Here is a 12,883-nt window from a genome sequence, read left to right on the forward strand (position 1 = left end):
TTTGGCAAAGGGGCAAAAATTTTAAACCTTCCTCTCTCTGACCCACCTCTCACCCTCTAAGAATGGGAGAATGGGCCGGAGGAGGGAGAAAAGAGTTGCATTCCTCTGCAAGGTTTAATGCACGTTTCAAAATTCAAATCATTATGCAGAACAAGGGCTTGCCTAGAGCTAGGCAAATTGTTTTTATTTGGAAACCTAGGCCAAACTTGGACCTTGCTGCCAGCTCTTGGTGGCTCTTGGTGGCTTTCTCCAGATTAGACTTGTCTCCTCTCCCTTCCCCAGCCCACCTCCTTCGTCTTTGCCCAGAGGGTACACCCCCCGGAAAGCTACCCTGTTCTTTCCGCTGCTTTCTCCAGGTGAAGGTTGTACAGTCCTGCTTTCTGTGCGCTCTGCTTTTTCGAGTGCCCTGTCCGCTGCTGAGGGGCCCCTTGGGCTTGTCCTCCTGCAGCTCCATTCCCTGACTGAGCCCTCCCCAGGTGTGCAGCCTCTGTAGTGGGAGTGGGCTGGTGGGAACTCTGTTCCTTCCACATCTGAGAGTTTTAGCCACTCTTCCAAAGGACCCATTCTCCTTTGGACCCATTCTCCTTTGGACCCATTCTCCTTTGGGAGTGCTCCACTCACTCGGCCTCCCTGAGACACAATCCGATGAAGACGTAAAAGGCCCTCCTGCCCCACCGCCAGGTTATCCTGTCATCACATCGCAATGCAGTGCCATCACAAAGTGATATTGCATCAGGCCCAAGGATATTTTAGGAAGCTCTCAAGCTGGGTCCAACCAGCCTTCCGTGCAGGCATCAGGGCCACACTGCCAAAATCAGGGCTGCAGCGCTGCCGGACAGGTGGTAGTGATGCCCTCTCTATTCTCAGCTCCATTACCCCCTTGCTCCCTCCACCTCCCAAACCAGTCAGATCCACTCGGTGTCTTCCCCACCCCTCTCTTTGCCCAGCTCCCAGATGCCACCACCTTTGTGTTTCCTTGTGTCTCTTTGCGGTGTTCCGGTCCATCTTCTGATGTATTTCCTGTTTTTCTGCCTATCGTGGTCACTCGCTGAGATCTTAATTAGTATTTGTTCTTATTAACTATAAATCCACTGAATCACACTTGGACTTGCACTGGCTGCCACACACACAGAGCCTCCACCTTGGGGGTCTGCAGGCCTCCCAGGCTTGTTAGACTCGGGTGAACTTTTCTCTCAGACTTCGGGTCGCCCAGCTGGGCTGGCACCATGGTGGTGGCAGGAATCAGTGCACCACCCTCAGCAAATGCGCCCTTCTCTGAGTCCTGCTAATGCAATCTAGCAGCCAATTGACTTAAATTCCTTCCGCTTTATTGTTCTCCGTCCTTAGAGAGGCCAGTGCTCAGCATCTAGCAGGGCTGCGAGGCAGGCCTCCGCCGATCCTGGAGTTGTAATTCCCCACTGCTGGCTGCTGCAGTTTTATTACGGCCTTCTTTTTTCTGAGATTGACAGACATAAACCTCCAGTGTGGAGCCTGCGACAGCACCCTTAAAGGCTTCTCTGTGTGGACACGTAACCTTAGGACAAAGTGGGCGCAGCTCCAGGAAAGGCACAGCAGCCTGCTACAGGGAAGGACTGTGCTGGGGCAGACCTCAGGGTTTCTTCTTCTGGCTGGCTCCCTGGGAAGCCTCCCAGGGACAATGCTTTCTTCCTCTAAGTAGAATTTTTTGTGGGGGGCCTTCGGGAGATTGGGAATACTGCGAGAGGAGACCTGTGGTGGCTGTCCAGGGAACTCCACATGCAACCAGAGGAACAAGATGTCCTTCCTTGAGTGAGTGAGTCCCTAAATCCCACCACTTCTGAAGCCCCCTAGCACTGTCCAGGTCAGCGAGTCCGCAGTGGGGTGGGAGTCAGCGCCATTTGCTCCTCTTGGAGCTAATGCTGCCACACCCGAATTGAATGCCTTTGGATCACTTAGAGGATCTGATCTATTTATGCAGGTGTTGGTTCAGACAAATTACTCCAAAAAGCAAGAATGAAAAGATACAGAATCTTAATTTATCATGCAGGATTAAAGTCAGATTTAAATCAGGTAGAATTATTAAGGGATTTAGAGCCACTGTGTTTTTCCGACAAGAAAAAGGACTAAAGAATCCTCTTGGTTGAGGTATACTGAGGTCAGGAATGTCTCATCTTCTGTTCAGAGTTGGTTTTTTTTCCTCTACCTTTTAAATGTTCACTTATGTTTTCAGCCAGATAGAACAGTAGTAGGAAATTCGATTATCAGGTGTATATGACCAGGCGTTAACTGTTCCGTATAGACAAGTGCAAAAATGAAGAGATGAAGGTGTGCGCTTGTCATTACAGAGGGCTCCCTGTAGGAACTGGGCCTGGGCCTGGATGAAGGGACAGACAGATAGCTAGCTAGAGAAGATGACTTTGGAATCAGGGAAGGTAAGAAGGACATGAGTACTGTTCCTATGGAATCTAGTTGAGATGTGGCCATTCAGTTCTGTAGCCCCAGGAGCTGGAGCTATTAGCATAGAGAGGTTAACACAATCCTTTTACTCAATGTTTTTGAAAAATACATTCTCGCAGAGTCAAGAACATGGACAGTGAAGGAAATGGAAACAAGAAGCTATCTTTAGATAGTATTTGAGATTATAGAATATGGACAGAAATGAAAATATACATGCAATTATTTTCCCTCTCCCCTTTTCCTCCTAAACCTAGGCAGGAGTTTAATTTAGGATTAAAAGGCTCCCCCTTGTTTCTCCTCTAGCTTCTCCTCCAGTTATCCCATCCACAGTCCAGTTCTGGTTTTGGACAGAACTGCAATTGTCCTTTGTAGGGCATTGCATGGACTCCTGTGCTGGTTTTCTAATGTGAGAAAACGTCGTCTGAGGAGGCTAGGGCCACCAAACTAGTTTCATTATGACCCAAGGTACACTTAAACCCAGCCCTTCGGTGGTGGGTAGGTAACTGTCCCAGCATACTCTGCCTCTACAGCGCCCACTAAAATGTTTACATTTTATAGTATGGTCCCAGGCCGTAAGTTAGGATTTTATGTTGGCAAATAGAGAAAGAATTCTCTAGTGCTATCTACGCCAACAAAGTTTTAACTTCTGCTACAGACCTGCTGGTGATTTGCAAAATAAGTTCGTCATTTGAGAAAGATCTTCCCATTTCAGTTCAGAGGAGTTGGCGGGGAAGTGAAGAACAAATGAAAAACCCATGGTCACAAAATTCAACTTATTAGCCAAACAGATTTTAACTTTTACCTTCCTCTTAAAAGTGAATTTAATGTTTGCCAAAAGTACAAAATCAACAGCTCTAAAGACAGTACGGTTTATACCTTAGTCCTGAACCTACACAAAGGTGGAGAGTCTTCATAGCTACGCTCAATCTCCTTGCCTTGGAACTCGCATTCACATGACCGAGTTAGTTATCCCAGATCAAAAACAATATCGTTAGTCCCAGTTACTTTTAGGTGAACCAAACTGACTGGATCCTTACCTCAAAAGGCCAAATTAAATCAACATTTTAATGATGTGTTTCTGGCATTGCTCATGCTTCATAAAGAGTAACTCACTTTATCTCACGCAAAGCAACAAGGCAAAACAAGTGATTCCAAAAACTGGATATTTTCCAGGTCTGGAAATTGTTCCCTTGAGTTCTCCTAAGGCAGCAAAGATTCTTCAGAATCTACAAACCCAACTATATGATGCTACCACCTTTCCAAGAGAACCGTTAAGAATTACACCTAGAACCAGTTATGAGAATAATTTTTTGCAACATCCTCATGAAGGCCAAATGAAAATCAGAGGCCATCTCTCAAATGGCAATGAGCCAAATGTCTAAGACTTCTGGAGATGCTTGACATCTTGCCATGTGTCATCACAATCAAATCCTGGACACGGTATTCTCGTCTGAGATTCACTGACTACCAGTAAGGAGCATGTGCAGAATAATAAGCGATTCAACTTTTAATGCTCCAGTTAGAACCTAACATGCCTAATAACATTCCCGGGAAGAGGGTATGGAGAATGTGTATCAAAGATGGCATCAGCTCCTCACATGTCCACAGCCTGATGGTATCTGGCTAGGGAGCCACCTTAATTCTGTGGTTTGTAGAACCCTGGGATTATTGTGATTATATATGGAACTCTCAGCTGAAAACATTCTCAGCTGCAGAATGGTGAACAGCAAGGTCAACTACAGAGGAGTTTTTAAAAGCAAAATTTAGGGGAAAGGCACCACTTCACTGACCCAAGAGAGCTTTTGTTACCAAACAGTAATCTCAGACCCTTGCAGTAACACAGTGCATTTGGTTTCCAAAGATGCTTGCCCCCAAAAGATCATAGTCATATAATATTTTCTTTCTTGTTTTTCTGACCAACAGGTGAAACCAGAAGGTGTTTTCCCGTCTCTGTCGAAAGAAGTCATGTGCTGGTCTGGAGAGAAGTGCGTATATCCACCGGGAGTCTTCAAATTTATAAGTATATCCAGAGGCCTTCAAAGTCAGGCATCTAATTATAACCTAAACATAATCTAAATATAAATATCATCATGCAATTATCTAAATATAATCATGCAAATTAATAAATGCCATCACTTTTCAGCACTACCCTAGCAATTGACTTTCTTTTCAGGGCCATTTTTCAAAAAGGAACAAGTTATTATCTTTTAGCAGTTTTTATTGCAGTTGTGACAATTAGAGAGAACCATAAGATCTTGCTTAAGATGTGAATACGAGGTGGCTGGCTGGGCCCACTCAGTAATCAAATGATTGTTCTCAGACAATAGTGTTTGGGCTTCTGATGCTTGCCTCAGCAAAACTGCAAATTATTATTTTTCATAGACCTTTGAGGTTGTCCATAAGTCATTGCAATGTTCAATGCCAAGTGCTCACATTCTCCGAGATAAAGAGGGCAAAGAAGGAGAGAAAGAATGTGTAGCTCATTATCCACACATTATTTTCCTATTGTTTGGGATGTTGAGAATACTTTTTAGAAATTTATCAAGGCAATGACTCCCAGACATTTTCCATTAAAAAAGGGGGTATTTTTGCATTTCATGTACTATCCCAAGAGTGGATGTAAGAAGCAGTTTGTTTTCACTCTGCAGCAAGGGAAGTGACCTAAAATAATTTGTCTTGTATTTCATAATGACCACAATAGTGAACTAAAACCATTTTTTTCTTATATTTGTTTCTTCTATGACACTATTTTGCAAGCTAATACATATAAACTTTGTCCAAAAGATCATATGATTTTTTTCTTTTAAAAAATGTACCCTTTTTAAAAGTTTCTAACTCTTCTGGAATGGGTCATAAATCCAAGCTAAACTGTAACGATAGTTCAGTAATACCTTCCTTGTATTTCAGAAAGTTCTAAAGAACAGGTTGGTACAATTAAGTGGTAAATGTTATGGCACACTGCATTATCACTATAGGTTATGCTATATGGTACATAGAAAGCACTTTTATCCTAGACGTTGAATATGCCACATAAAGTGAGTCCGTAATTGAACTATCTCAACAGCAACTTTTTAAAAAGTGATTTTTGTTGCAGCTGAATTCAGAACCCAAAGCACCTCTGATTATCCACTGCTTAGGCAGAACACAGGCAGAAGATAAAGTGTTCCTGTTAATGTGCTTCCGCTCTCCCCTAAAGGAGTGATTTCCAGGAGTGGAGAGGAAGACCATGTCTACAGAAATCTTGGCAACCTCTTATCCAGGAAGACTATGGAGATTTCATGATCTTGCTGTTGTTTGCAACAAGGTATTACCTTTGTCCAAACTCCCTCCACACAGCCGGTTTCCTCATTTCTCCTGGGGTAAACATCACTGTAAATAGACACATTGATTAGCGCCCTGCCGAACATCTCTGCCTTCCACACGCTCCAGGTTTCAATTAGCCTGTAATCTACAACGAGGAAGGAGTGTGTCGTAAAAATTAGGAGTCACAAGTGCTGGGTTCCAATCCTGGTTCTGTCCTTAGCAGCAGTGTAACCTTGAGTCCGTCTCGGGTTCCTCATTCATCAAAGGAGGCAGAAAATTAAAAAATACATACCTCACTGTCACCATCTCGCTTCATTGTATCCCCATCCCAAGCCTGGTGAGGCTCTCATAAGATCTGGGTGGAGCTCTAACTGGCCTTTGGACCAGTCTGTGAATTTCCCCTCCCATGGAGGATAAAGGGTTGCACTTTTCTCTGAAGGTTAATATCTTATGTTTAGTACTGACTCCCCTCTAATGCTTGAGCCATAGGATCCTAAGTGGGAGCAAGGACACTGAGAAATCAGCTAGTCAAGCTCTCTACCTTCACACAGCTGTCCCATCTTGCTCAGAGCTCTGTCACTGACGACCAGGTGTTGTTGCCTACCTCCTTCACTGAGAGCTTAGCATCTTCTCAGCTAGACTTAGCATTTTGAAGAAAAGTTCTGGCATCTTATAGATCCTTGTATTCCTCTGAGCCCTCAGTGCAACCCAGTACCTTGAAAATAACAGATTCTCAGCAAATGTTTGTGGCTTGATTATTTTGAGAAAGAGCTCTGGGGTGTTTATAACAAAACAGGTTCATATTGAAGAATCCTATTATCCCTTCAAAATGGGCCTATAAAAGTTCTTTCTAGGACTACCCTATCTGTACACTAATGTAATGACAGCCTGTTTTTCTTTTCTTTTTTTTTTTTTTACTCTGGCCCTATCTCAGCTATACTAGTTAAAAACATTTTTAATTGGCTTTTATCATATTTGAAAATGTAATAAATACTCATTAAAAATGAGTTAATTAATACTACTGAGATGGGCTGTCCCCATTCTCCACACACCTGTCAGAAATGACTGCTAATAGTTTGGAATAGACTCCTCCAGATTGTTTTACTTATTTATAGTTTTGATGCATATACTAACATTTGTTATTATTTCATGGAAACATGGTTATACTATTCATAGTCTTTTGGAACTTGCTTTTATCATTTAACAATGCCTTGTGAACTTGTCTCCATGTCAACACACACCTCACTCCTTCTTAGTGCTGCATGGTACAGAAGTTTCTTGTTAACCAACCATTCCTTATCATTATTTGAATCCCCATAGTTGCTAAGTTGTGTAGGGAAGCAGAAATTGGTCATAATAGGAAAATAACCACTAATGAACTGGCCACTTACTAAATTAGTGCCCACTCAAATTGCCCTCCCAACTTAATACCAGCATCTGTCCTCACTCAGCCAGTCAATTTTGCTGATTGCAGATGTTATAAACATCCTGCAATACAATGTAAATAAAATGCATTTCAGTTGCCACGTAAAGTTGCTAGTCTTGCAAAAGATGCAGGATTTTATGAAGTCAATGAAAGTGATTTTGGAGAACTGTTCCATAGGCAAATGAGTATCTGGCAATGTTAGACCGGTTAACAATTAAAGATGAGAAAAACAACCAGGATGATAGCAGGATAAGTTCTTCAAAAGGAGAATTATTTGAATATCAAAGGATTAAGAGAGGCTCTCAGGAAAATTGATGAAGCCATCGCATCTTTTTTTAAATGACCTTTGTATGATTCTGCTATAAAAGTCATTGTGAAGTGTAGGGTGTCAAAATTTACAACCAAATAATTTTGTTAGAAAAATTATCCCCCTCACCAAATCAACATGTGATTCATCCTTTGTTTATTCTAAAAACTAGAGCATTGTTGTAATTAGATTTGATATATGTATATCTTCAAAGATAAATCATAGTTACAGATAAGATAATCTTTACTTTTATTTTTTCAAAACAAAGTCTCAATCGAACCTTTTTTCATTCTTTATTTTACAATACTAGACCCTATTTATTACTTTTGAAGCTTTCAACAGTCATATTACGGCAAACAGAAGCAACAGACGCTGAAAATAAGGTTCCTAATAGACTAATCAGATTGCCTCATTCTCTTTCCGTGAGGCATTTAGAGGCAGGACTGGCCACTTTGCAAGGAGTAAAGCCCCAGGGTGGCTGGGTAATTCAGGGGAGGGAAGAGGCCGTAAGAAAGGAGATAGGCAGTGGACTTCCTCTGGCACTAATCCGGCACATAGATGTTTGGGCCTAATGTAATTTGAAAAAATAAAAAAGATGTAACCTTATTTTTGTCCAAGCTGGTAAAGCAAGTTATACCAGTTAAACGTGGGTCTATCAGGATTTATTTTTAGCAGTTACCTACTGACTGATATTTGGATTGTTTCCAGTTTTTTGCGACTACAAGCCATGTGGCAATGAACAACAGTGTACAAATATAGCTTGGTGCACTTGTACAAGCATCTCTGTAAGAAAAATTCCTAGAAGTGAAATTCCTGGGGTTGGACAAAGGTATATTAAAAATGTTAACAGGCCTTAGCAAGTTATCCTACTATTTAATGCCACCTACAGCATCTGAGACGCCTGTTTCTCCACACCCTTCACTTTTTGCCAAGCTGATTGCAAAAATATGCTATATACATTGCTGTTTTCATTTTCAATAATATAAATTCTTGATCTGCAAGATAAACTTTGCTCACTGCCTGCTTAGAATCTTTAGGAAGAGCCTCATTATAGACTGGAAAATCTGCATGATAAATGCAGGGGCGATCATGTCATTCCTAGCAATGGGTAGGAGCTGAAAAATTGAGCTCAACATGCATTCTTCTGTGTAAAAAACCCTCTGAAACTATTGTAGTCATTACTTGAACAAGGTAAAGGGTTTATAGTCAGTAGTGGAAGATGGAGATTATTTTTGCAAATTCCTGATTTCAGGACTACAAGATGCTTTACAGATTTCAAAATATGTGAATAGATAAGATCAGTAGATCCTGAAACTGGATGCGAGTGTCATCCAAGCCCACATTCTTTCCATCAGGATTTTGGTCACAGAAACTGTCGGCATTCTTACTGAAAAATTCTTTACCTATATGGAAGATCTAAAAAAGAAACAAAAAATATCCCCTAGAGTATGCATTTGTCACAACCCATCAAATGGTAGATTAAGATGTGTGCATTTCACTGTGTGTAAATTTTACATAAAAAATAAACCATAGAGTCCTCAAAAATTAAACTCAGAATTACCATATGATCTAGCAATTCCACTTCTGGGAATACACCCAAAGAAGTGAAAGCAGGGACTTAAACAGATATTTGTACACTCCTGTTTTACAGCAGCATTATTCACAATAGGTAAAAGGGGGAAGCAACCCAAATGTCCATCAGTGGACGCATGGATAAACAAAATGTGCTACGTGGGTAAAATGAACTATTATTCAGCCTGAAAAAGAAAGGAAATTCTGATACATGCTACAATGTGGATGAACCTTGAAGATATGATGCTCACTGAAATAAGCCAGTCACAAAAGGACAAATATTGTAGGATTCCACTTATATGGGTACCTCGAGTAGTCAGATTCACAGAGACAGAAAGTAGAATGGTGGTTGCCAGTAGAATGGTGGGGGCTGAAGGGAGGGGAGAGTGGGGATTTAGTGTCTAACGAGTGGAGTTTCAGTTGGGGAAAATGAAAAGTTCTGTAGATGGATGGTGATGATGATTACAATATGAATGTACTTAATGCCAAGAACTGTATATGTACAAAGGGGTCAAATGATAAATTTTATATTATGCATATTTTACCACACTAAACATACTTTTTAAAAACCCGTAAAAGATACTGAACTAATGATATGCATGCTGAAGTGTTTGAGTGTGAAATGTACTGATGTCTACAACTTTATTTGAAATGTATCAAAAAATGAAGATGAGTCGATAGACTGATAGAGGAATGAATGGATATGTGATAAAGTAAATATAACAAATGTAAATTGTAATCTAGATGGTAAACATATGTATGTTCACTGTGCCATTCTTCTAACTTTTCTGTGTGTTTGAAAGTTTTCTTAATAAAATGTTGAGAGGAAATGACCTAGGCTAAAAAAATAACCAGCAAATGAAAGTCTCTTTTTACCATAAATTCATATTTTGCTTTTGTTCATTATGGGGAACAATTTTGCATGGAGAGATCTTCATGCAGAGTTAAGGAAATAGGACTGATGTTTTGTTTGCTTTTAATAACGGTCAGACAGGAATATTTATTAGACGAGAATTGGACAGGTATTGATTCACAAGTGACTCTATGATATTAAAAATGAACTCAATACCACCAAAGTTGATGAGTATCTCTCTATATATACAAAGGCAAGGGTCATAGTTCAGCTTTTTCTTCCATATGTAGGATTTCAGCGTGTGTAGAGGGAAAGAATCCCAGCCTACTCAAACGGAAAAGATGACACAAATAGATTGGCTGTGATGACATGCAACTTTGGAGTGTTGCGAGACCGGAGGTCCTCCTGATAAATATTAGCTCATGGTAGAAGTGTAGTAGATTATAAATAGCAGTGCTTCATTTCCTCATAGAAACATTTTAGAGAGCTGCACATTCCTTTTCTTCGGTTCATTAAAAAGTAAACAGAGAGAGACGACCTCCATTTCTGGGATCTCTGCATTGCAGGCGTGCTTAGGCAGTTTTGATAATTATAGAAGCATGTGATCATCCTATCTCAATAGCACTGTTCTTGCATTGGAGTAAACACCCACAGTTTCAGAGGCGCAGACTCAGTGTCTACAGGGGCAGGGAAGGAACCTGAGGAACACAGGCCTGTACAGGTGGGAACTGCAGCTTCTTGGAGACCCTTATCCTGACCAAACGGGGAATCCGTGACTCAGTCCTAGCCAAGTGGCCCAAGACAGCCAGATATGTCAGTTTTTTAAGAGCAGTCTGAAATTGTAATTTTATGTGAAATCTTCCAAGTTTAAATGTGGGCAACAAATTCAAGTGTTTTTCAAAAACATTGTGTGGGTCAAACAAAACCTCTTTCCTGACATTCAGGGGTCTGTAGGCTCCTGGAGTGTGACCGCTAACGTCTGTGTACAGGATGGGCGAGGCCAACTCTCTCTGGTGCTAACATCCAGTAGAATTCAGATTAGCATTGTTTTAACTCTTTGGGGTTATATGCCCATCACCACTGTCCCCAGCTTCTCCCTTGTAACTGCGGATTATGAGTTGCTCAGGTCTTTACCACTTTAAATAGAGAATAAATATTTGACCACTGCAACGTTTGCAATATTCACGCAGTGAATGTGTCTTGAAAGTCTGCTTTGTGTAATGAACATTTTCCGTCCCCCCAAAAACAGGTGAATCGACAAAAACATAGAATTCATGGACCCCTCAATTTATTCACACGTAATCATCCCAAAATGTGGGTGTTTGGAACTGGGAACATATTTTTCCAGAGGATGGTAACTATTGTTTAATGAGTACTGCCTCTGGACTGTTTGCTGGCTGAGGCCCCTTAGATATTTAGCTTCTTTCATTCTCATATCATTGTCCAGACTTTATAGATGAGGAAACAGGCTCGGAACAGTTGCAGGACTCGAGGAGCTGAGTGTCGGAGCCAGGAATCAAACAGCTGTGAGGGTCAGGCTCCAGGCCTGTTTTCCTCTCATTCTTCCTCACCACGGCGCCCACAGTGCAGCATTCCACCTGGTGCTAAGGCCGTCAGGACAGGCTACAAAATACTATTGTACCCACAACGTACTTGTAGCTACTCTAGTTCCAACAGAACCCAACATCAGGTATGATTGTTTCTTTTTTCACTTCCCTCGCTTTTATGTAGGAAAAATATGTTTAACTACCCAGGTGATGCACAGATACATTCTCAGTGTGAAATATCCAAACAACACGGTAGTCTACACAGCAGGAAGGAAAATTCCCGTTGGCTTCCTCCCTGACCCCTGATCCCACTCCCTCTCCTAGCTCTGGCTCTACCACTATTAACAGTGTGGCTTGTTTCTTCCAGACTTCTCCTATGTATTTACATATGTATATGTACATATACAACTATGCATGGAGCTATGTTTCTACGGTAAATCCATTCAGAATTCCACCTTGGGACGTCAGAACACTTTTCTATTGCAGCCCTGGCAGATTCCCAGCTCCAAGTCAACGTGGGGGGCCCTGGGGGTGGGGTAGGGGTGAAGATGGCTGTATTAGTTATTTATTGCTACATAACAAACTACTCCACAATTAATCAGCGTAAAACAATGAACATTTATTATCTCACAGTTTCTGAGGGTCAGGAATGTGGAAGCAGTTTAGGAGGATGGCTCCGGCTCAGGGTTTCTCGTGAGGAGGCGTCAAGATGTCAACTGGGGCTGTAATCATTTTGAGGATTGACTGGGGCCGGAAGATTCACTCCCGATTTGGCTCACTCAGTGGTTATTTGCCGGAGGGCCCCAGTGCTTTGTTGATGGATGGCAGGACTCCACAGTTCCTTGCCATGAGGTCCTCTCCGTAGGGCTGTTTGAGTGATCTTATGACATAGCAGCCAGCTTCCCCCAGAGCGAGCAATCCACAGTTCACCAGGGAGGACAAGGAGGAAGTGCAATGTCTTTTATGACCTGGTCTTGGAAGTCACAAACCATCACTTCCGCCGAATTCTCTCATTAGAAGGGAGCCACTCCGTTCAGCCCACACTCAAGGGCAGGGGAGTCAGGCTCCACCTTTGAAGAGAGGAGACAAAGAATTTGAGGACATATTTGAAGACCACCACAAGGGCCATTTTGTATGGGAAGAAAAAAGGAGCATGGAAAAGTGCAAGACCAGGGCAGAGTAGTCTGAGTAATAGGGAGGAGAGGAGAGTTGCGGAGATAATGAGGTAACAGGATCGTGAGAGGCAGAAGAGCGTGGCTGGCAACCCTGGCTGCGCATTAGAATCACCTGGGGAAATTTAAAAAGTACTGCTGCCCTGGCCCCACTACAGATCAATTAAATCAGTATTTCTGGGATTGAGGCCCAGGTATCAATATTGTTTAAGAGCTCTCCAAGTGATTCTAATGTGCAGCCTGAGTGGTGAACCATATAAGAGCAGA

General features: G+C 41.9%; 1 long non-coding RNA gene across 1 annotated transcript; it reads left to right on the plus strand.

The window, feature by feature from the left end:
- The first annotated feature begins 1,354 nt into the window (after positions 1–1,354).
- On the plus strand, positions 1,355–4,581 carry LOC139075172 (uncharacterized). Its single transcript, XR_011525306.1, has 2 exons — positions 1,355–1,788; positions 4,360–4,581. It is a non-coding gene; the product is annotated as an uncharacterized lncRNA (long non-coding RNA).
- Positions 4,582–12,883: the final 8,302 nt, after the last annotated feature.

Source organism: Equus przewalskii, chromosome 13 (assembly GCF_037783145.1).
Source record: "Equus przewalskii isolate Varuska chromosome 13, EquPr2, whole genome shotgun sequence".
NCBI lineage: Eukaryota > Metazoa > Chordata > Mammalia > Perissodactyla > Equidae > Equus > Equus przewalskii.